The sequence below is a fragment of the Lynx rufus genome, unplaced genomic scaffold (genome assembly GCF_022079265.1).
Source record: "Lynx rufus isolate CCGP_SWC_20201006 ecotype Redwood Valley unplaced genomic scaffold, mLynRuf1.p SCAF_10, whole genome shotgun sequence".
In the NCBI taxonomy this organism is placed as follows: domain Eukaryota; kingdom Metazoa; phylum Chordata; class Mammalia; order Carnivora; family Felidae; genus Lynx; species Lynx rufus.
This window is the reverse complement of record NW_025814824.1, coordinates 83,760,310-83,786,809: the sequence shown is the minus strand read 5'-3', so window position 1 is coordinate 83,786,809 and position 26,500 is coordinate 83,760,310.

Genomic DNA, 26,500 nt, shown 5'->3' with positions numbered 1-26,500 from the left:
CAAGATTGTTTCAGAAGGCTATCTACAATAGCTGTCTAGTATAGCTGAGTAAGACAGATTGTACAGCAGTAAATATAAAATCAGCTTGTTTTTGTTTAAGCCACCCCCCAAAAATCCCAATATATATCTGTTTGTGTGTATATGGGTAAACGTCTCACAGGTCATAAAATAAGTGATTAGTTTATGATATTTATTTATTAATAATACTAATATAAATAACAAGTTTATTATATTGATTATAACAAGTTATTAAACTTACTGTTTATTATATTTATCAGTGATTTCCACTGAGGAAAAGAAAGATCATAAGGAAAGGGATTTTCAGTTTTTACTTCATATATTTCTTTCTTTTATTTTTTTTAAAGTTTATTTATTTGTTGTGCGAGAGAGAGAGAGAGAGTAAAGAGAGAGAGAGAGAAAGAGAAAATCCCAGGCAGACTCCACACTGTCAGCACGGAGCTCGATGTAGGGCTCGAACTCGCGAACCATGAGATGATGACGTGAGCTGAAGTCAGACTCTTAACTGACTGAGCCACCCAGGCATTCCCATAAATTTTTTTTAATGTTTATTTATTTATGAGAGAGAACATGAGCAGGGAAGGGGCAGAGAGAGAGGGAGACACAGAATCTGAAGCAGGCTCCAGGCTCCAAGCTGTCATCACAGGGCCTGATGCGGGGCTTGAACCCATGAACCACAAGATCATGACCTGAGCTAAAGTCGGACGCTTAGCTGACTGAGCCACCCAGGTGCCCCTCAATATTTGAATTTTAAATAATGAGTATGTGATTTTTTTTAGTTTAAAAAATTATGAAAGCATTAATTTTTTAATATGGTATGATGTCAAGGTATACAGTTTGTTCTTCCTATAAAATATCATTTAACTCTAGAACATTTAAAAAAAAAAAAAAAAGAAAAAGAAGAATTCTAGGAATTTAGAGTGCTTATTCCATAATAGAACCAAAGAGAGTAAGAGAGGCTTTAACCAGTGTATTGGAGACCGCAGCAGCATCCACCCAGCACAGTAGCTGATGCACTCAAGTGACTCTCTGCTTTTGCTTCCCTTAGGTTGTTTGGTCCGCAGTTTGCATTCATTGATCAGTGAGTTGATTCAGACTCAAACCCACCGACAGCAATGAATGTTGAGTGCAGCCATCAGTGTTTCCATTTGGTGGAGTTGCCTTGGCACTCCCGAATTCCTGGCTCTTCTTTTCCACACGGGTTCTTTGAGTTCTGTGTCTGGCATCTCTCTCAGTAACCAGTGGTCGAGGGCCCACATAGTTATAGATAACATTGATACTAGAGCTGGGAGGTCCTTAAAGATGAGAAACTATGTTTCAGAGAATGGAAGGAGCCCTTGGAGAAGCTAACAGGTAGCTCTATGACCACAAGGGCAGTGCTTGCATACCTTGTAGATGTAAACAAGAGTTGAGGGTCCTGGCTTTTCCTTCTGTTTTGAACTGAGAAATAGTGCTTTTCAAGGTAAATTAGCACAGGTTACGTTTGGGGTTAAATAATAATAGTAGCTTACATATATTGAGTATTTGCTGTGTGCTAGGAATGGTAGAAAGCACTTTACATTTTATCTCACTGAATCTCAAAACTTCATGAGGTAAGTGTTCTTATTTCCCATTTTATACACGAGAAAACAGACTCAGATACTTGCCTGTGGTCACAGAGCTTAGTTAGGAAGTCTAACCAAGATTCATCCCAGATCTCTGACTCCAGACCTTTGTTTTTTTTTTTTTGTTTGTTTGTTTTTTTACTTGAATTTAACAAACATTTAAATAAGCACATGTGTGGATAGAAATAGTGAAGCAATAGTTGCTTTCAAACAGCTCATGTTCTAACAGGGCTGTCAAAACTTAACCACATTAACTGTAATTGGAGGTAGGATGTGATAAGAGCTGTGCAGATATTAGATAGTTTTGTGCTATTTTTGCTTAGTAAATCCTTCTCTTGCCCTTAATAAAAGTTTTAAGGGGATGTGGAAGAAATGGGTGTAAAATACTTAATTGAATGTGGCTCCGAACCGAAATACATATTTTTAATGTCTTTCCTTGCTAATCCTATTTCTCACCAGGGTGGCATATTTCTAGGAGGCATTTTTAAATACGTTAGGTATTATCATGGAGTTCTCCTTATCTTATTGAAATGAAGCACTTATTTGTCAAAAACACAACAAAAAGCAAGGAACAGTGGATAATAGAAATAGGAGCTCTTAAAAAATTCACTGGATCACCTTTGGGGGACAGGCAGCAGGACTGGTTCTGGTGATCTTATGTGACATGTGAAGGTACAGCCTGCTCCCTTGCTTCAGGAAATGTAGTGCTGTTTGTAAAGACCCCAAGGTACAGTCAACGGTCGGTGGTTTTTTCAAATCCCAAACTCACCGACAGCGTTGAATGTTCCTTGGAGTCCTCTGAAGGCTGGGTTCTGGCCCTGTCAGCCCTTCTTCAGCCTGGGCCCATGTTCCAGGAGCCATTAAGCAGTGAGATGACTGCTGATAGAGGCTCTCATATTCTTTTCCAGATTTCAGATTGAGAGTATTTAAATTATGAAATCAGTTTGTGTACAGCAGAGAGCTAATGAACTTAATGAACTGGCGAGGCTGCAGTTGTTTATGCAAGCCGACTCCAGTGGATGGCTGAGAAAATGGCTTTGAATGGTATTATTTTTTAATTCTGAAAATGTCGAGTACCTCATTTTTATAGTAGGTTCATTATTAAAGGGCATGGGTAAGAAAGAAATTAACATACATTGTGGACTCTGTTATATGCTGGGATTTGTATATTTTTATCTCATTAAACTCTTAACAACCCACTTGTACCTCATGAAAAAACTGAGTTGAGAAATGAAATGATTTGCCCAAAGTTACATAGCCAGGAGTTAAGGTTATAAGCCAGAACTTGAATGTTGGATTTTTTTAATGCAAAGCTCATTCATTGATCAGATCACCTCCTTCCTTGTCCACCACAAAACTTACTGTTGTGTATCGGGGGGTAACATCTTCAGTGAGAGCTAAGTCAAATAAGTAAACATTTTCTCCTTATTTACTTGTATTAATAGTAGGTGGGTCTGTAGGTGAAATATTTCATAGAGGACGATGAAAAAAATTGACCTTAATAGCTGGTGATCTTTCTAGTTGAGATCCTGGATTGCTGAGTTACCACAGAGGTTCAGTGATTGTCTACAAGTGATTTTCCATATTGAAAAAACAAAAAATAAACAAAAACTCCATTACCTAGTAGAAAGCCTGCATTTCTCCTCAGTAAGGTCACAGAGAGTTAACTAAAATGTCAGGTGTCTTTGCTTTTGGCATGAAGAGTATTGGTACATTATAGACATACTAGTTATTTTTTATTGGCTACTGAATGTCCTTGATTAAAAATCTGGAGCATGAATTAATTATATGCAACTTTTCAGAATGCGGGGTTTCTAATGGGAGGGATCTAGGAGTGCTCAGTAGAAGGGCTTACAGAACTGCTGGCTGAATTAAGGTTAATCTTTAATCAGGGATAGTTATTGTCATTTGCTTTAGATTTAAGTATTAAAGATTGACTCTCCTCAAATTCATTTTTAGAGCAGCCAAGTGGTACACATTTAAAAAAAAAAAAATCAACCACTGAGAATTTGGTATGAATGTAAACTGTTTACATTCTATGTCAATTTAATTATTTCACCCTCTGTCAAAACACTCCAGTTAGCCAGCTTTGTTGAGTTCTCAGTGTTATGACAGTGAATTGTATACAAATGAAAACAAAAATCAAGCAACTGTTACTGTGTAGTAGTTTAAAAACTTTTTAATGTGTTTAAACAGTCTTCCTCTTGATCTGATAGTTTGAAGAGATGTCAATGCCTTATACCATTTGGACAAATGTTCAGACTTTTAAAAAATACTGACTTCTGCTGCTCCAAGCCATTAGATGTCTACAAAATACCATTGCTCAAATTCATGGCATTCTAAGAAGAATGTTTTTCATAGACTTGAAAAACTAGAGCAGCGTGAAAGGTAGGTTTCTAGAATGACATAGGGGTGTTTCCCACTGTATTTGAGGTAATTTTCATGGCAGGAAAGGCCACCATTATCCTCACTCCTTTAATTTGCTTTAAGTCCTTAATTTTAGTTTTTACCATCAGGCAAGTTTGAGGCACACATTGGGTCTTTTAAATGAGTTTGCTAAGGTGTTTATATACTTAATGCAAGGATAAAGCTTAAGAGTTAAAAAAAAAAAAGGCTAAAATTAGCCAAGAGTGATAGAAACTACAAATTTAATAAATCAGTCTGTTTCATTCTTGATTTACATTGGTTTTGAGTTTGTCAAAACTCACCATGCCATCCTTTACTGTTTGACTTACCTTCTTTCCTTTTCCAGAGGTACTACGAAATACTGAAATCCACATTGCTCCAACTTAGAGATGTAATTGTTTTCATAGTCCTCTTGAGGCCTCTTGATATACTTGAAAGAAACAAGAAGCATAAACTCAATAAAACGATATATTTGAGGGATTAGTAGCATAGCAGAGGAGTCACAGTCTCAGGTGTCTGTCTGTCCAGACACTTCCCACGGATTACACAGGGAGCATCTCTGGAAGTGTTTGGCAGAATTGCTACTAACTTTGAGGACAAATTCTTTTTTTAAAAATTTTTTTTTTCAACGTTTATTTATTTTTGGGACAGAGAGAGACAGAGCATGAACAGGGGAGGGGCAGAGAGAGAGGGAGACACAGAATCGGAAACAGGCTCCAGGCTCCGAGCCATCAGCCCAGAGCCTGACGCGGGGCTCGAACTCCCGGACCGCGAGATCGTGACCTGGCTGAAGTCGGACGCTTAACCGACTGCGCCACCCAGGCGCCCCGAGGACAAATTCTTAAGTTATAAAGATGACAACAGCTTGTCACTGTGAATCTGTGTTCCTCTTAGCCGAACTAACTGCTAATGTTCTCCTTCATCCTTTTGCTAATTTGGTGGTGAAATCCTAGGATTCTTTCTCCTCCGATTAGCTCTTGCCATCGTGGAGCCCAGTGTCTGCCCAGGGAACTAGATGTAGACACAGCTGATGACAAAGAGGATGATTGCTGTGCTGGTGGAATGATAGGAATCATGTTGAGGGAGAATAGAGAAAAGGGTTAATTGTGCCCCAAAATGCTAGGAAAGATAGATGTCTAAGGGTCACATCTGATCTGGACCTCAAAGATACAGTTGAATTTTTGCTAGAGAAGGAAAGATTCCAATAGAGGAAAGATTGCACAGGAAGTCCTAGAAGCAGGAAAGGTCAGGTAATGATGAGTGGTGAGATTAATCTCTCAGGATCAGCTAACTCATCCTTAAGATGCGGGACAAATAGCACTTGCCCTTCCTGTGCACACAGCTGTGAAAATCAAATGAGCTTGTTCATGTGAAAGTAACGTGAATGTAGTAGTTTCTAGATTTCTCTTTTCTCACTGCTCTTGGTTCATATGTGCTAAAATAGAATAGATTAAATACATTATCATGATAGACTTTTCCAAATTCGATTCTTTTTTGGCTTTCTCTTTTTTTCCTTTAGAGTGACCATAATTTAATTTTTTCATATATTGAGTGTTTGGAGAAGTAATATAGCATAGTAGAGTACAGATTTGGATCCAGAATCTTAACTTTGCAGCTTAATAGCTGTGTGACCTTGGGCAAATTACTTAACCACTCTGTTTCTCTGTTTCCTTATCCATAAAATGGGGATAATGACAGTATCTACGCGTTGGTTTATTGTGAGAACTAAATGAGGTAATATATATCAGGTGTATAAAACAACACATGACACATATTATAATTTATGTGTTTTTATATATGTTTTTTCAAAATGATTTGAATTCTTAAAATCATTTACAATTATTTTCATATTACAAATATGCAAATAAAATTGCATATTTTATCCATAATTTGGTTTTAAGTCCATATACACTAATGTAAAACCCTTATTTTACAGTTAAAACACTTTCCGAATAGCTTATTGCATTGTATATGTATCTGTATATGTGTGTTTCAAAGACTTTTTTTTAAAATAATCCTCTGCCACTTCCTTTGTGACCTTAAAGTTTTTTTGATCTCCCATGAGCTTCAATTTCCTCAATCTGTTAAAATAAGAATAATAGTATAGTAATACTACATATTGCTTGTGAAGATTAAATTAGATAATATAGTTAAAAACTTTCTGAAAGGCTGTAGGTTCTCTCCCTAAATATATGCATATAAACACAAAATTTTGAAAGCAGTTTCAGTTTTGGAATCCAAGAACCCATCTATAGCCTCCCTATGAACTTCAGGTTAAGAAATCTGACCATAGGGGCACCTGGGTGGCTCAGTGGTTGGGCATCCAACTCTTGATTTCAGCTTGAGTCATGATTTCATGGTTTGTGGGTTAGAGCCCCATGTCGGGCTTTGCACTGATGGCACGGAACCTGCTTGGGATTCTCTCTTTCTCTCTCTGTCTCTGCCCCTCCTCTGCTTTCTCTTTTTCTCAAAAATAAATAAATAAACTTAAAAAAATCCTGACTAGAGGTCTAGACCAAGATTTTGCAATCTAGTCTTGCCACTGATGTAATGTTGATGCTTTTGGAAGTTTAGATCTCCGTTTTACTAGAAGTGACTGCTTGCTAGCAGTACTGCAACTAGTCACATCTTTCTAGTCACATCTAGTCACATCTTTCTCTATATCATAATCTATGTGATGTAACTGGATAATGATTACTGGACAATGATGGTCTCTGGAAAAGTAGTTATTAGGCTTCATCAGTTTCTGTATTAATTGCGGATACCAACCAGTAATTAGTAAATCTGTGCTTATACAATTAGAATTTCTTTCTCTTTTTTTTTTTATTTTTTTATTTTTTTTAATTTTTTTTTTTTCAACATTTATCCATTTCTGGGACAGAGAGAGACAGAGCACGAACGGGGGAGGGGCAGAGAGAGAGGGAGACACAGAATCGGAAACAGGCTCCAGGCTCTGAGCCATCAGCCCAGAGCCCGACGCGGGGCTCGAACTCACGGACCGCGAGATCGTGACCTGGCTGAAGTCGGACGCTCAACCGACTGCGCCACCCAGGCGCCCCTACAATTAGAATTTCTAAAAGAAGTTGCCAGATGAGAAATTAACACAAATATTTGAATGAACTTAATTTACTTTGCAACAGTTCGACACCTCTCCCCATTCCTCCAGCAACTGTTTAGTTTGGATCTTATCTCAGCACTAAGACTACTAATTCTGGCCTTAAATTAGGCTGAAAGAATGTGTTGTTTCAAGGCAGTGCTTACAAAGGAGACTCTTAGATCCAGAGTTTTTATTTGAATGTTAGGGAGGGGGAAAAAGGGTGCACCAAATATTGTGGTTGTATATGGAATTATTGATCATTCTTATATTTAGCCTGTTTGAGGTTTTGTCAGAGAGTTGAGAAGTATAAAGAGAAATTTAAACTCAGTAGCTTGGAACATTTTACTTTTTGACATGACCACTTTATATCAGGGTATTTCAGATATTTTACATGAGTCTGGAAGACAAGAGGTGGGCAGGCCACCTCACTGAAATAGCAAATTAGCCTACTGCCAAAAGACAATATTTCTTTTTTTTTTTAATATTTTTAATTTTTTTTTAAGTTTATTTACTTAGAGAGAGCACAAACAAGGGAGGGGCAGAGAGAAGGGAGAGAGAGACTCCCCAGCAGGATTCCTTTTTTTTCTTTTTTTTTTAACGTTTATTTCTGAGAGAGAGAGGGAGGGCCGGCAGGCCAGAGTGTGAGCAGGGGAGGGGCAGAGAGGGGGAGACACAATCTGAAGAAGGCTCCAGGCTCTGAGCTGTCAGCATAGAGCCCAAATGAGGCTTAAACTAATGGACCATGAGATCATGACCTGAACTGAAGTTGGATGCCTAATCGACTGAGCTACCCAGGCGCCGCCACCCCTGCCCCCTCCCCACCCTGCCCCCAAGTAGGATTCTGGCAGTGTAGAGCCTGACGTGGGGCTCGAATTTCCGAACCATGAGATCATGACCTGAGCCAAAACCAAGAGTCAGATGCTTACCCCACTGAGCCACTCAGGTGTCCTGGCAATATTTCTTTTCAAATGGGACATGTACTTTAAAACCTATCAAAATATTCTAAGAGCCACCTGAATTCTCCATCCCTTAGTTGCAGTAACTTAATGTGTTTGAGTTATTAGTATTCAAGATTACTTTGCAAACCCACAGGAAGCAGGACTTCATTTTTCCATGGTAGTTTAATTTATAGGGTATCTATAATCTGTGAACAACTCTTCTAAGTAACTCTACCAAGGATTGTTGTTCAGCTAAACTGAATAAGTACATTTAGTTAGGAATATAAAGTCATAAGAGATATGCGAATCAAAATCATACAGTAGTTAATATTCATGGGCATTAAGGAATGAGCTGGAAAGAATCTTAGGTTTTATTCCACTGTGTGAAAAGTGTTGGCAGGGACTTTAAAAGTCCTTGAGAGCCAAGAGGCATGTGTTTTGCAATAACCAGTTAATGAAGTAAATAAGAACAGTGATCAAAGAAAGACTCAATCTTTCCTTTTTTTTTTACAGTGATGAAATCCTGATGATCTATCAGTAATATAAGATTATGTATTTCTTCTTCTGACCTATTTTAGTTTATTGGGTTAAATTTAATCATATGACACTATGTATGCTTTAAAAACTTGACCTCTGTTCTTACAAAGTTTAGTATTATCTCAGGTAGATGATAACTTTGTGTTAAGACATCATAAGTTATAGGTAACTAGACATATTCATTCTACAACCAACTTTATTCATTTATAGCATTTAGGCAAATGATCTTTGAATGTTGATTTTCTTGGCTATTCCCAGCAAATTGTTGAATTTTTGCAAAGTATGTGTCTTAAAAGCTTTATTTTTGAATGTATATTTTCTAGAAAAGCTGAGGTAGATGAGGTACATCTACCTCATATTTTCCTAAATGAAATAGTATTGTGTAGGTTGGATAAGTTATTAATACTTGACATACTGGATTTAGACTTATTTCTCCATTGCTAACTTAAAATTGGACAATCCTGATGTTTGTGTGGGAATGCTAATCTGGGTAGGGGAAAAATCCTGGGATGAAAGAATAGAAAATAAGTTCCAATCTATAGTTTTATAACTTAAAAAAATTTTTTTAATGTTTATTTTTGAGAGAGAGAGAGAGAGAGAGAGAGAGACAGAGCACAAGTGGGGGATGGGCAGAGAGAGAAGGAGACACAGAATCTGAAACAGGCTCCAGGCTCTGAGCTGTCAGCACAGAGCCCGATGCGGGGCTCTAACTCACAACCGCAAGATCATGACCTGAGCTGAAGTCGGATGCTCAAACGACTGAGCTACCCAGGTCCCCCCCCCCCCCCCCCCCGCTTTTTTTTTTTTTTCCTAATTTTTTTTTTACAGCATGCCCTTTTAATCTGAAAACTCACATCTTTCAGCTTTGGAAGACCCCAGCCCTGGGGCCTGAACTCAGGAACTGTGAACTCATCACCTGGGCCATAGTCAGCTGCTTACCTGATTGAGCTACCCAGGTGCCCCTATAACTTTTTTAAAAAGTTTTTATTCATTTATTTTGAGAGAGAGTGAAAGCATGAGCAGGGGAGGGGCAGAGAGAGAGAGGAGAGAGTGAGAATCCCAAGCAGGCTCTGCACTGCCAGTGTGGAGCCCAATGCTGGGCTCGAACCCACGAACCACGAGATGATGATCTGAGCCGAAATCGGACCTTAACTGACTGAGCCACCCAGGCTCGCCTAGTTTTACAACTTTTGAAGCTATCAGGAGTTTAAAGAGGTCATTTAGTAATGATTTCCAAATCTGACTTTGCATCAGAATTAAAAGTATGATGGTGGGAAAAGTGAATTGCTAATAATGCAGATTCCTAGGCATTGTCCTATACTTAGTAAATCAAATCCTCTAGGAATGGGTTTTATAGTTTTCAGAACCCCCTAGGGGATTCTGATATAGACATTTCGTGGACATTTGGGAGTCTCTGATTTAGGCTAAGATTTAATAGGTGAGGAAATGGATTTAGAAGGGAAATGAAGACAGAGTCATACAACGGGCATGTGTGTGGGCACGCATGTGTGTTTACTTAGAACACACTGCCTCTCCATCATGAAAAAGCATGCTTTTTGTAGAAGTTTCCCAATGTCCTATTGGCCATCTGAAAAGTACTTCCAAGTCTATCTGCCTGGTAGGTCAAACATCTTAGCCTTAGGGATGTACCCAGAAGTAGTGCAAATGGACCATTGACTTGAATTTGGCATCCTGACCTGAAGTATTTGACTAAGTAAGCGATGCTGAGTGGTGTTGGCATAAAAACTGTCCATGGTTTGAAATGAGGAATAGCTGTAAGTGATCAAAAGTCTGTGAAGGCCCTTCAGGCTCTGACATTTATCAGCTGCTGCTACACTTTAACACTTTTCTCTAATCAAAGGTGACTACCACTGGATGGAAGAAGCTTGCAGAACCTCTGGCTGCTCTCAGGGGAGGAATTTATTTTAATTGCCAGTGAGAAGGTAGGAATGATTTCAATAAAGATCAAGAACCTCCATATTCACTTCAGCTTGGGCTCCTGGCCAAGTGTCCATTCTCTGGAGGGAGTTGATGTCAGCTGCTGTCTTGTGACTTGAGGTATTTCAGAAAAGCCAAAGGCATTACAGGAGCCTTTCCTGAGTTGGCAGGCAGGAATGGCACCAGGAATCAAGGCCTGACACATGTCATCAGCCTGGAGAAAGTGGAGTTTGGACACTAATGATGGCTCTTGTCAAGGCTCCGTGTGATAAAGCCAGGAGGACTCAGCTTAGGGGTTTGTTTGCATAGAAGAGGAGTTACGGCTTAGAGAACACCTGCCAAGACTTTTCACTGCCCCAGCTGTATGTCAGTGACGAATCCTTCACCCTTGACTCCTGTCACTTCTTTTTAATGGGTGATGGTAGAGATGCTGGATGGGTAAGGAAGAGAGGCAGCCTGGTTATATCTAGTACATTTCCCTATTTGCTTGTTTTCTTGCCATTCTCTGTGTAGAACTAAATTTGTGTGGCCATACTCCAGGCTAGTATTTTGTTTTGTCTGTATCTGAAGGTATACTGGGCCAGAGTGTCAGGTCCTTTATTCTCATAAATGCCACTGCTGATGACCACACAAATGTTTTGATTGGCAGTTATGAGAAAGCTTTTTTTGCTGATATCTCTCTTTGTTAGAGAAGTATTATTTTCAGATTCCAGCCTTGCCATTTAGTAGCTGGGTGATTTTTGGCAAGTGGTTTAACCTCTTGTTTCTCATCTGAAAAATGTAGGTAAGTAATTAATTGTACCTATACCACTGAGTTGTTGTGAGAACTAAGTGAAAGCAGGAGTCTAAAAATACGTGGCACGTAACATTCAAGTTTCAGCTACTGTTATGACTGTAATTATTTGGTCTAATTTCCTGCCTACTGGGAAGAATGCAATGAGGGGTTTCTAAGCCACTGTCTTAATGAATACAGGAATTATGGTGTAGAATGAATGTAAAATTGAAGTCAGGGGATCCAGATTCAAGTTTTGACTATGCTATATGTTACTTCAATTTCTATACTTTTCCATAAAAACAAAATTACACCAACTAAAACAACAAAATCAGGATCTCTGAGATCTCTTGCCACACACACAAAATTGACATTTGTAAAAATTATTGAGGTTCCCAAGAGCTTTTGTTTATGTGGGTTGTTACCTTTCACTGTAATAGAAATTAAAACAGAAATTAAAAAATATGTATTCATTCATTTAAAATAAAAATAACCTATTACACAGCAACAAATAATGTTTTAAAATAAAAATAACTATAAAAATGTCTATAGTTTCTGGGGCGCCTGGGTGGCTCAGTCGGTTTCGTGTCTGACTTCATTCAGCTCAGGTCAAGATCTCATGGTTCATGGGTTCCATCCCCGTGTTGGGCTCTGTGCTAACAGCTCGGAGCCGGGAGCCTGCTTTGGATTCTGTCTCCCCCTCTCTCTCTGCCCCACCTCCTGCTCACACTCTGTCTCTCTCGGTCTGTCTCTCTCTCTCTCTCAAAAATAAATAAGCATTAAAAAAATTTTTTTAAATGTATAGTTTCAAAACAAAACCTTTGTGAGAAGAGTGACATTATTTTGTATTTTTGCAGCTCTCATTAATGTCTGGCTTCATAAAAGACAACTGAATTTTCATATCTGCATATATCTGCATCTGCATATTTGTTTCAGTATGTTGTTTGGGCTGAAGTATATGAAGAAAATCTGGCCTCTATACATAGATATCTATGGAAAAAGGGGAATTTTAATAGTTCAAGTAATTGCATATATTCCTTTTTGATGCTGTATCAGTTCTTAATACCTAATCTGAAACCATATCAATGAATTTTTCATACTCTGTTCCATTGAAATCCCCCAGTCTATCTTACAGTTTGCATGGGTCTTTTACCCATGAATCATTTTATAACATCATGTTTTGTTCATGTGAAAAACACTGGTTTAACAATTTATGTAAGTTTTCCAGATGTGGACACATTTCATCATAAAAATCCAAATCAACTTTCTTAATCTCACTGCTAATCTCCTGGGAAACACCTCCTGGGAAGGTGTGAAGCTCACAGCAACAGATAAAAATTTTCCAAAATTCTAATTTTTGTTAAAGGCTTAAATTTTGTCACTGGCAACATGTACTGCTAGTTGTTTTCCTTGAAATCATGACATTCTCACTTTGTTCATTTTCAAGGAAATAATTGTCAAACATCCAAGCCTGAATAACCATAATTTTCTGTTGTTCTTTCAAGTAAAATAGTAGTCCATGAAAAAATCTGATAGTTTAGCCTACTGCTAAGTCAAACAGTGGCTTAAAGTGCGTTTCCTGGAGACAGTGTACAGAAATGTGTTTAAATGCGTTTTCCATTTTGTCACACAAAATATTAAAAAGTTGTGTAGTGAGACATTGAGATTTAATAAAAGCAGTAAATCTTACTGCTTGATCAAAGACGTTCTTAAGGTAAAATGGCTTTTTTTTTTTTTTTTCCTGGAGTGTATGGCAGTGATGAATACAGTGACTGGCAATACATTTTGGTGGCAGTGCTTTGATTTTTGCTAAAGTCAGCAGTTTAACCCAATACTGGGTTTGCACCATCATTTTAAATGTCACCATAGTGAAAAAAAAGCAAATAATGCCTTATAATTAGTACAAAAATAATTTGACCTTGCAGACTCTTTGAAAGGGTCTTGAGGACATCTATGGATCACACTTTGAGAACCACTGCTGTGGAGTCCACAAATGTTAAGAAAACTCTAGGCAAATGGTTGAAACTTCCGTAATCCCTTCAGAGTTAAGACTCATAGGGCTGCAGCCAGCTATAATAAAGACAACCCCTGGCGTATTGTTTTGACATCTCCTTGGGGCTTAGCATAGTATTAAGGGGCTTAGTTTGCACTTAGTGGAACCTCAGTAAAAGGTTGATCAGTCAATGCAGATTGCCTAAATCTTATATTTAGCAACTTTTTTCTTCTATACTTTATGAACTCAATTTTTTATGTTTTTATGTAAACACCATGTATTTTCTGAGTCTTACTGTTTCCTCTGTTAGTGATTGTACAGTTTTGTTACTGTGTGTGTTTTATTCTCCTTGTGGGGGGATAAGAAGCAAATCACATGGCACTTGCTCTTTTATGATCTTGGGAAAATAAAAGCAGTTAAACAGCATGCCATACAGTGTCCAGACGCAGAGGCACTCTTAACCTGACATAGGATTCAGCATTTAGTAGATTTTGTAATAACTAACCTCCTCCTGAGCATCCTTTCAGTGTCCGGCATTGTGATTTTCATATATACATGTATTTTATATACGTATAAAATATGTACATTTATATATATATATATACACACAATTTATTATATGTAAATATTTACATTTATATATAAAATATGTAAGTATTTACCTATACTTAAGTGTATATATTTAAGTATATATAAGTAGATAAAACATATATATGTATATATATAGTATATAAATTTGCTTACAAAAATATATAAATCATTCATATTTAATTTCCTGAACAGTCCTGCCAGGTATTTGGTATAATACTCACTTTATATATGAGGAATGAGACTAATATGAGAGTGATTTGCTCAAGGTCACAGAGCCTTGGTCTGTCTGGTGCCAGGCTTTTCAGTAAATGCCTAATTGCCCAGAGGGTTGAAAACAATATGGGCTGGATCGGGTAGAACTAATTCTTTTCCCTATGCCAGATTCTTCTTAAAGCCTTCCCAGATTTCTCCCCAACATCTCTTCTTTCCTCCTTGGTTCTATAGTATTTCTCAGTGTGTACCTTGTTTTAGAATTGTGCAGAAGGCTTATCCTTTCTACTCTAATATAACTCAGTGAAAGCAGAACCATTGTATTAGATATACAGTATATCTGGCACTTGATAAATGTTTATATTAGACTGTAAGTGTTCCTTTCTTAATTCATTTTTTATCTAAACAGTATGTAAATTAAATCATTTAAATATATTGCTTTTTAAATAAATGCAGTATTTCCTTTTGAGATGTGAATGATAACCCTGTAATCTATCTATTCTAGAAGTTGTAGTGTGCATCTGTTTTGGGATGTGTGTGTCAAATGTCTTATTTTCAACTCCTAAGTTAGAAAATCAGTGAAAAATGTGAACAGTTTTGTTCATATATTAGTGTTGATTAAGTAGTACCCTCTTTGACTCCTTAGAAATGGCTCTACGATAAGAGAATGGGGAGTGCTGACTTGAGTTGATACATTTATTTTTTAGATCAAAGCAGATGGAATAAAGTTGTAAAAGTCGAGCTTACTACTCTTTTAAACATAAGAGGTAGTCAGTTTTCTCCTTAGTAAATGAATTTGGAGATCAAAGCATCCTCTCTAAGATATGTTGGTCACAATAAAGCCAGTAAAATGGCAGGTGATTATTTATGTCTACAAAATAAACAATGATCAGAAGCAGCCAGTTATGATAATTGCTCTATTTTTGTGTAGACTCTACAAAAAGATTTGAAGAGTAACATTTGTGTAAAGGACTAACCATAAATGCTTAGCTAGCACCTTGAGTGGGAACTTGAGATCTGGATATGGGAGCAAGAGTGGTTGTCATTTCTTGGTAAGCCACCTGCAATTTGGGTACCTTTGTTTCCTGACATGCCCTCAACATATCTTTTTTGTTTTTAGAGAGTTCTTAGGATTGGAGCTCTTCCCTTTGCGGCTTTCATACCACCTTCTCAAAATTTTGTTTCTGCAGTGGTGTCTTAACTAGGTTATGTGAAAGCAAACTCATAAAAAGGAATTTATCCCATGGTTTACTTCTTAATTCTTTCAGAGATAATTTTGTTCACAAATGAATTTGTGAAAGTTTTGGCTATTAGAAGTAGAATTTTCATTTGTGCTGCTCCAGGATATGGAAGTGAGGAGAGGGCATTTCTGTCAAATCACAGCTTAGTTCATGTAAGTCTAAGGGGTAAGAACTGCTGAGGAGGTGAGAAAAGTAGCACCCTTTCTTTGTGTTATCTTAATTAATGCTTCCAACAACCCTTCTGATAAAGTAGTGGTTATTGCATTTGTCACTATACCAAGATAATTCTGTCCCACACCACTGTTTTCCATGTACAGTCACATGAACATATTAATTGAACAGTGGTACATATTGCTGAATATATCAGATCAACTAGGTTATGTCATTTGATTCCAGTACTAAATTCTGCAGTTACTGAGGGTACTTTGCTCCCTGAAGAAGTTGCTGATTAGGGTGCTTTTCAAATTTGTGTGTGTATTGGGTTAAGATTGTGTAGGAATCTGGCTCCTAAATTTAGGAAGAATCTCAGCTTCTAGGCATGAGAGCATAGCATTAAAATAGTTGTAAACTTTTTTTTTTCAAGTTTATTTATTTATTTTGAGAGAGAGAAAGTGAACAAGGAAGGGGCAGAGAGGAAGAGAGAGAATCCCAAGCAGGCTCTATGCTGTAAGCACAGAGCTTGATGCGGGGGTCAACACAGGGCTCAATCCCACCAACCATGGGATCATGACCTGAGCTGAAATCAAAGCTGACCACTTAACTGACTGAGCCACCCAGGTGTCCCAATAGTTGTAAACTTTAAAGAAAATGTATTTGGAGTGGCATTCATTCAGATACTGACAGGCAATAAAAATGAGCATATTAAGGGTTTAAATTTTCAGTTGAATATTATCTTAAATACGGTTTAGGCGTGTATACTGATTACAGTCTTTCTTATTTAAAAAATGTCTAGTGCATTTTCTTTAGGATTTATTTAAATCAAAGTGAATACCATTTTCCCTTTGGCTTCTTCTGTGCTACCATTCTTAGCCTTCTGCTTCTTTAAAAATGTTGGGGGGCTTTTGTGCATTCTAAATATGTGTTTTTTTTTTTTTTTACTATGGTTTTCAGATGTTTTACCTGTTTTTACTACTGCTGATATTAAGAGTCTTACATAAACTTTTTTTTTTTAATGGATGTACAATTGAAACAGACATTGGCAGTCTGTTTAGGAAAACAGAAAAGTAAAGGCTATATCTGATTATTAGTGGTAAGAGGAAAACCTAACAAGTGAAAATGCTATCTGAGTTCAGAATAAGAGATACTTTTTAGGACAGAAAGGTCACACAAGGGAATCTTGTGAGCTGCTGTAAATATTCCCTAGTTTGTTCTGGGTGGTGGTTATGTGTTATGTATACATATGTAAAAATTCATCGGACTTAAGATTTGGTCACCTTACCATATGCAAATTATACCTCAAAAATAAAAGCATTATAATTGTAACTGAAGCAAATGTGGCAAAACCTGGGTCATTATTGTATATGAGTAATGGTTATTTTACTATTATCACTGGTTTTATGAAAATTTGAAATATTTAATGATAAAAATGAAACAAAATCCTGTCTCTAAACATATCACATTATACCTAATTTATGAGAGCTAAAAAAATTTTTTTTCTTGAACCTGCCATTTTTCAGGTTTGGAATTTTGTCTTTTTTTTTTTTGGGGGGGGGGATATTACTGGGGAAGTACAGAGAATGAAGTCTTGTTTTTATGACATCACTTATTTAAAGAGAACAAACTCAGTCTTGAAACCAGCTTATATATAAATTTTTTCCCTTCTTGAATCTGATTGGGGAAAAGCCAGGCCACTTAGCTCTATTAAGTATATGGTAGTTCTAATTAAACACCAGTTTTAAAGTTTGTGTCTTTCATAAACCTACCTAATATTTAGGATTTGCCATGTACTTGATATTGTGGGAACTATCTTGTAGAGTGATGTTACTATTTTATTTTGTATATGAGGACGTAATCTGAGGTCAAGAAACTTGTCCAAGTTCTCATGGATGAAGTAGGGAGGGCTCCCCATTCTTGGCCTCTAAAGGATACCACAAATGGGGCACCTGGTGGCTCAGTCGGTTAAGCATCCAGCTTCTGCTCAGGTCATGATCTCGTGATTTGTGAGTTCGAGCCTCATATTGGCTGACAGAGCCAATTGACAGAGCCTGGAGCCTGCTTCAGATTCTGTGTCTGCCTCTCTCTCTGCCCCTCACCCACTCACACTATGTCTTTGTCTCTCTCCCAGAAATAAATAAACATTAAAAGAAATTTGAAGGTGGGGCGCCTGGGTGGCGCAGTCGGTTAAGCGTCCGACTTCAGCCAGGTCACGATCTCGCGGTCCGTGAGTTCGAGCCCCGCGTCAGGCTCTGGGCGGATGGCTCGGAGCCTGGAGCCTGTTTCCGATTCTGTGTCTCCCTCTCTCTCTGCCCCTCCCCCGTTCGTGCTCTGTCTCTCTCTGTCCCAAAAATAAATAAAAACGTTGAAAAAAAAAAAAAAAGAACTTCTTTAAAAAAAAAAAAAAAGAAATTTGAAGGATACCTAAGCTGCCAATGTCAGTATGAATATAAAGATAATTATCATTCTTTTTTTTTTTTAATGTTTATTTATTTTTGAGACAGAGACAGACAGAGCATGAACAGGGGAGGGTCAGAGAGAGAAGGAGGCACAGAATCGGAAACAGGCTCCAGGCTCCGAGCTGTCAGCACAGAGCCTGACGCGGGGCTCGAACTCACGGGCTGTGAGATCATGACCTGAGCCGAAGTCGGCCGCTTAACCGACTGAGCCACCCAGGCGCCCCTAAAGATAATTATCATTCTTTATAACTGACCCTTAATTGCCACAAATAGATCATCGCTGTTTTAAGCAGTATTCATGTACTGTTTTAGGAGTCTTTTTAGAGCTTGTATTGAGCAGTCTTTAAAATCTCAGAATTATTTCTAACACTTTCTTAATAACCTAGCAATGTGGCTTTGTCCTTTAAAACAAAACCTAGAGTAAAGAGAAATATTTTCATTTTCTTGTATGAAAAAAGGCTATTTGTAGGTCATCTTTTTAAAAAAAAAGGCAAATTCTCTCTCCAGACCACATTAGAACCCATGCCAACTTGGTAGAGGGCCTTTACCAGAGTAATGATGTAAGAATTTGAAAGAGCACATAGTGCAGCTGCCAAAGCTCACAGTGTTTAGTATCAACACCGTCTGTCTGCCAGAGTCCGCAGCTCAATATTTTTTTTTTTCTGTATATACCAAGTTATAATCACATATATTTATCTTTTTGGGGGGGGTGGGACAATAGTTACTGTTTCATGAGCTTAATGCTTTCTGAGGAAATAGTGCTCTTTTACCTCTCATATACTTCTGAGCATTCCCCCCATCCCCAACTAACTCCCAAATATTTATTCTCCTGGGTAGATTCTTCCAAAATGTGACACAGAGGGGCAATTCACACCTTGCCTAGTTTGTGTTCTGCAAGGAAACCCTTCCCTTGCATGGTTCTCTATTCAGGAAGACCCATGTGCTACATTCCATCCGTTTGCCAAGTCTTGGACTTTATCCAAAGTACAGTATTTGAGTATGCAATTACACATACACATACTGGCAGCAGCATACTTTTTCCTGGCCTCTCTCAGAGAAAGCTCAAAGCCAGAGGAGCAAATCCAGATGTTCTTGAGTTTGGCATCCTCAATTCAGAATTCTAGATGGCAGGACTTCACTTGGAAGTGTACCAAGCTTACTCAGCACCTGCTTTTGCTAGCCATCACATTTTTATTACCAAAGATTCTGGCGTTTGCCTCCTTTGCTGAGCAGAAAGAACACCATAGCAGAGCTGCATGCGAAGTGGCTCTCCATCATTCGAGAGAAATATTTGATTTGCTTCAGCAGGCATGCAGAGGAGGCTAGTCTTGCTGTGGGAAGAAGTCTGGGATGAGAGCAGGTGCAACTGCAGCTGCAGCCCCTTAACCAAATCTGGCCTTGTTTAATTTTTAAATAGTCTAAAACATTTGGCATCAATATAAGTAAACCATTATGGGCTCTCTGGCACCTAACATGGTACCTTGCACAAGGGGGAGGTGTTCACTGACTATCCAGTCACCATTTATCGAATACCTTCCATGTGTACCAGGCAATGTATTAGAGGCTGGTGATGAATAAGATCTTTTTTCAAGAAGCCCACAGCCCGGTAGGAGGCATAGACTCTTAAACGGGTAAATGACAATTCATCAATTTTATTTGTGGTGATGCAGCTTAGTATTTTGTTAACTTTTTAAAAAATTTTATTTTATTTATTTTATTAATGTTTTTATTTATTTTTGAGACAGAGAGAGAGCATGAGCAGGGGAGGGACAGAGAGAGAGCAAGACACAGAATCTGAAGCAGGCTCCAGGCTCCTAGCTGTCAGCACAGAGCCTGACGCGGAGCTCGAATTCACAGAGCGTGAGATCATGACCTGAGCTGAAGTCGGACGCTCAACCGACTGAGCCACCCAGACGCCCCTTTGTTCACTTTGTAAGTTAGCTACAGAAGTCAATCCACAGGATCAATTTCATGACCTTCTTTCTAAGAACAAGCATGGGATTTTCCTTCAATTCTAAAGTATGCTTACTTGCATGCATTTTTGCCTCTTTAGATACCTCTTCTGACTTGCCCAGAGGTGAAGATTTGTGGACTGCAAAAAGAAAATGCTAGTATAATGCAGAAAGACATTTTTAAGAAGGCTTCCAGAATTGGTTATTCTGTTTTAAGTAATGTTTCCCTAATATAAAAACGATGTGCAGATGCATCAGTTCCTCTAGGTATGTTGGTTATCAGGCTGTTGTAAGACTAGGAAAAGTAATTTCCTTCTCTCTGTGGAATTTAAACTTCCTTCATTTGAATTTTTGCATAGTTAGGGCAGAACCAGAAAGCACATTTTTTTTTTCATAACTATTTCTGGATAGATTAGGTCACATTTGTTGAATAATGATACAGTTCCTCTGTCTTAACTTGTTTTTCTTTCAGCCTCCCCGTCTTCAGTTTTTGAGGATGAGTATATGAGTATTTCCATTGGGCTTCCCTTAACCATAAAAAAAAAATTTTTTTTTAGATTGCCTTCGTCCTAACTAGTTTTCTCATTTCTTTGATGGAAAACAGTGTGAGACAAAACGTGTACTATTAAAATAAGAAAATCTCATATAGTACTTATGCTCCAGGTTTTGTTTTTAGGCCTCTTATGTATAAAGTACTTAAAAGAAGGGTTATATAATCCTCATGGCAACCCAGTGAGATGGGTACTTATTATTTTTTCCATTTTGCAGATGAAAACAGGAAGGCATAGTGAGGTAAATAACTTGTCCAAGATCATATGGCTAATAAATAGCAAAGTCAGGATTTGAACTCAGGTGTTGCTGACCTATTGTGTTCTTAATCGGTGCACTATATCACTTCATACTAAGTTTGACATTGAATGGTTCCCTAATCATTCATGACGGAATTCTCTAAAAGTAGAGGATAATATTATCTACCATTTGAGTTTCTCCTGTGTAGCTAGGCATTATACATGTCATTGTACTTCTTTTCAATATTATGGGTATATGAATTGGTCCCATCTTACAGATGATAATATCAGCTAACATTGATGGAGCACTTCCTGTGGGTCAGGCATTGTACTGAGTTCTTGTATCATCTCATTAATTGTTCACAATAGTTCTGTGGGTAATTGCTGTTATTCTCAAAGCTGGAGGATGTCACTTGCGTAGAGTCAGATAGCTAAGGAGGACAGAGTTAGGTTCTGAATGCAGATTTGCCTGACTCCAGACCCCAAGCCCTTAACCAGCATGTAATACTTGGTAAGAAACAGTACTTAGGTAGGTATTGTAGTGATGAGGTGAATCTCAGAGGACAGAGCCTAGCTCCAAATCTTGTTCCTCATCCTTTGTCCTCATATATTTTGTTGATTGTGACCATTGTTTTTCTTTCTTCTTCATGTTCTCATAATACAGAAACATGATATAGGTATCAGAGGTGGCCTTCTTGTCTGAAAACAGAAAATTCTTGTCTAACTGATGTCTTCATGATACGTGGCAGTTAGTGTCTTTTATTAGGCTTTTGTTAAAGTTTGGCTTTTTCTTTAATTCCATTTGCTGGGATTTACCACTCTATAGGTTTCTTTCTATCCTCCCAGGATTCCTGGAAGTTGTAGTGGGGAGATATTAAGCATCTGTGAGGTTCTATTTTTGAAATACTGTACTGTAGTTTATTTTTTATCTTGTCTTCTTAGGATTATAAATCTGTTTTCTTTACCACCTAAGATATAGTTGGTGTTGAAGATTTTTATTTTATTCATTTATTTTTTTAAGTTTATTAATTTAGAGAGGGAGAGAGAGCACATGCATGCACAAGTAGAGGAGGGACAGAGAGAGAGAGAATCCTAAGCAGGTTCCACGTTCTGTGCTGAGCCTGACACGGGGCTCGATCCCATGAACCATGAGATCATGACCTGAGCCCAAATCAAGAGTTGGACACTTAACTGACTGAGCTGCCTGAGCGCCACCCCCCCTTTGTTGAAAATTTTTGTTTATTCTAAATTAGTTTTCTGTTGGAACCTTTATGCTCTGACATCTCACTTCCCATTAGCAAGCTCAAACCTAAATTTTTTAAATTTTATGTTTATTTATTTTGAGAGAGAGAGAGCAGGGGCAGGGCAGAGAGAGAAGGAGAGAGAGAGAATCTAAGCAGGCATCATACTCAGCGCAGAGCCCAATACAAGGGTCTCAATCCCATGTCCGTGAGATCATGACCTGAGCCAAAATGAAGAGTTGGACACTCAACCAACTGAGTCATCCAGGTGCCCCAGCAAACTCAAACCTAAATAGTTGCAGAAATGAATGTGTTTTCGGTCCTTTCTCTGTTTCCCTAAGTGTCTTTTCTTTTTCTGTCATTCTAGATTATCTTTTCCTTCTGTCCAACCAGTTGGTCCCTAAAATTTATTAAATCTACCTCCCAAACATAGATCTATCACTCTGGACCAATGTACTCAACATCACTAGGTAACAGAAACATGAAAAAAAAAGTGAGGGTAGTGCTATATACCCACCATTTAGAATGGCTAAAATTAAAATAACGAACAAATGGACTATACAGTGTTGGTGAGAACAACCCAGATATTCAATCTCTGTCAGCAGAAGTGGAGTATAAATTGAGACAAACATTTGAAAGCTCTTCAGTAGTATCTATGGAAGTTGAACACAGGCAGTTTTATTCTAGGCATATACTCAACAAAAATGGATAAAGTGTGAACCGAAAGACATATAAGAATGTTCTAGCATCATTATTTGTAATAATCCCAAACTGGAAACAACTAATTATCCACAATAGAGTTGGTAAATAAATTATGGTATAACCCATAAAATGGAATATCCTATGGCAGTGATAAGGACAAACTATCACAACATGCAACAGAATGGATGAATCTCCTAGACAATATGTTGAACAAAAAAAGCCAGATACAAAAGATTACATAATGTGTGATTACCTTTATATGAAGTTCAAAAATAGGCAAAACCAATCTGTGATGATAGAAGTCAGAATAGTGGTTACTTTTTTTTTTTTTAATTTTTTTTTTTTCAACGTTTATTTATTTTTGGGACAGAGAGAGACAGAGCATGAATGGGGGAGGGGCAGAGAGAGGGAGACACAGAATCGGAAACAGGCTCCAGGCTCTGAGCCATCAGCCCAGAGCCCGACGCGGGGCTCGAACTCACGGACCGCGAGATCGTGACCTGGCTGAAGTTGGACGCTTAACCGACTGCACCACCCAGGCGCCCCAAGAATAGTGGTTACTTGTACTGATGAGATATAATGCTGAGAGGAAGCATAAAGGAGATTTCTGAAGTATAAATGTTCTAATCTTGATTTGGGTGTTGTTTCCACAAATATGTTCACTCCAAAAATTATTGAACCATACATTTGAGATGAATGTGTTTTACTCTGTTTATAGTCGAATAAACAAACTTACTTATTTTTAAAAGCTAGGCAATAGCTTGGCTAATAAGTTTGAGGGGAAGCATAGGGCTCAAGGACTTGTGTTAAAATACCATCTCTAGGTTAATGGCTTTGGGTTAGTCACTTGAGAGTGACCTTAAAGAATGACTTTTTTCTCCATGTATTTACAGTAATGATCTAGATGGAGTTTCACCAAACCAACAGTACTTTGGGTCAGGAGTACGGTTGTGAGGTCTCAGTTTTTATTCTGTGTAATACTTAACATTTTAAGTGATTTTTCAATAATATTTTAAGCAAGCTTTAAAAAAAAAACGATGACTTTGATGGAGGAAATGTTAGGTAGCATGACAAGTAGTGTAAGGTAAGATATTTGGGGCCATGTGGAACTTGGGTGCTCTGCAAATTAGATCTCAGCATATTCATTTTACAGTTTGGTAAAATAGCAAGAGACATTGCTCAGAGGTTATTGAATAGAGTGAAATGTTAAACCAAACCAACCAAACAAAAAAAGCCTAGTCTCCCCTTTGCATTAAAAAAAGTTGTGCTAAAAAATACATAAAATTAACCATCTTAACCCTTTTAAAGTGTATAGTTCATGGTGTTAAGTATATCTATAATATTGATCAACAGCTCTTAAGAACTTTTTCATCTTGGAGAATGGAAACCCTGTATCCATTAAACAACTCCCCCATTTTCCCTTCTCCCGCCCCCTGGTAACCACTATTTTACTTTCTGTTTCTATGAATTTGGCTGAGAGAATTTTAGTTAGAAATTAAGTAATGAAGCTTTGATTAAACCCATGTTGTCTTACTGTCTGTGCTTTGCTCCTCCACATTTTGATGTCTGTCCAAAATTAAACGGTCTTATCTGGTATATTCTAGTCATCTGTTGTCAAAAGGTAACCACAAATTTCTAGGAACTATTTTATTTATTTATTTTTAAATGTTTATTTACTTATTTTGAGAGAGAGAGTACATGCATATGTGAACAGGAGGAGGGGCAGGAAAGAGAGAGAGAGAGACAGAGAGAGACAGAGAGAGAATCCCAAGCAGGCTCTGTGCTGTCATTGTGAAGCCTGACATGGGGCTTGAACTCACGAATCATGAGATCATGACCTGAGCCAAAATCAAAAGTTGGATGCTTAACCAACTGAGCCACCCAGACACCCCTCTAGGAACTGTTGTAAAGCAGAAAGAATGCTTTAATAAAAGGTTAATGATAATTTTGCTTTACATTTACAAAAGGCTGTGGCATTCACATATAATCCAGAGATGCATTCCTTTAAGATATTATATATTCTTACAGACAACATTAAAACCTTAGCACAGAGAGCCATAGCATAAGAGAATGTTAAAAACTGAGAACAAACTGAGGGTTGATGGGGGGTGGGAGGGAGGGGAGGGTGGGTGATGGGTATTGAGGAGGGCACGTTTTGGGATGAGCATTGGGTGTTGTATGGAAACCAATCTGTCAATAAATTTCATATATATAAAAAAATAAATAAATAAAAAAAATAAAACCTTAGCACAGAGCATTGGTGCAGTGGAAACCATAGTCTTTTTTGGCAAATACTATATTTCTCCAAATTAGACTAAATTGTTTATACTTCAGTAAATTTTTTAAAGAAATCATAGTTTTTCTTTTTTTTTTAATATGAAATTTATTATCAAATTGGTTTCCATACAACACCCAGTACTCCTCCCAACAGGTGCCCTCCTCAATGCCCATCACCTACCCACCTCTCCCTCCCATTCCCCATCAACCCTCAGTTTATTCTCAGTTTTTAAGAGTCTCTTATGGTTTGGCTCCCTCCCTAACTTTTTTTTTTTCCTTCTCCTCCCCCATGGTCTTCTGTTAAGTTTCTCAGGATCCACATAAGAGTGAAAACATATGGTATCTGTCTTTCTCTGTATGACTTATTTCACTTAGCATAACACTCTCCAGTTCCATCCACGTTGCTACAAAAGGCTGTATTTCATTCTTTCTCATTGCCAGGTAGTATTCCATTGTGTATATAAACCACAATTTCTTTATCCATTCATCAGTTGATGGACGTTTAGACTCTTTCCATAATTTGGCTATTGTTGAAAGTGCTGCTGTAAACATTGGGGTACCAGTGCCCCTTTGCATCAGCACTCCTGTATCCCTTGGGTAAATTCCTAGCAGTGCTATTGCTGGATCATAGGGTAGATCTATTTTTAATTTTTTGAGGAACCTCCACACTGTTTTCCAGAGTGGCTGCACCAGTTTGCATTCCCACCAACAGTGCAAGAGGGTTCCCATTTCTCCACATCTTCTCCAGCATCTATATCATCCTCAATGGGGAAAAACTGAGAGCTTTCCCCCTGAGATCAGGAACACGACAGGGATGTCCACTCTCACCGCTGTTGTTTAACATAGTGTTGGAAGTTCTAGCATCAGCAATCAGACAACAAAAGGAAATCAAAGGCATCAAAATTGGCAAAGATGAAGTCAAGCTTTCACTTTTGCAGATGAGATGATATTATACATGGAAAATCTGATAGACGCCAACAAAAGTGTGCTAGAACTGATACATGAATTCAGCAAAGTCGCAGGATACAAAATTAATGTACAGAAATCAGTTACATTCTTATACACTAATAATGAAGCAACAGAAAGACAAATAAAGGAACGGATCCCATTCACAATTGCACCAAGAATCATAAAATACCTAGGAATAAACCTAACCAAAGATGTAAAAGATCTATATGCTGAAAACTATAGAAAGCTTATGAAGGAAATTGAAGAAGATACCAAGAAATGGAAAAACATTCCGTGCTCATGGATTGGAAGAATAAATATTGTCAAAATGTCAATACTACCCAAAGCAATCTACACATTCAATGCAATCCCAATCAAAATTGCACCAGCATTCTTCTCGAAGCTAGAACAAGCAATCATATAGTTTTTCTACTTTTTCTGGAGATTTGAAGCCTAATAAATAAATGATACCTAGCTATTTTTAGAAATTCCATGCATAATTTAGACTGTTTACTTGCTGACATCCAGAAATCTATTTTCATCGTATGTGAGGCTGCATTGTATTGTCCTGTGTTCTTACAATTTTAGAAACCAGTTCTTTTCAAAGTTAGGAGCAGAAAAAATTTTATCTAGTG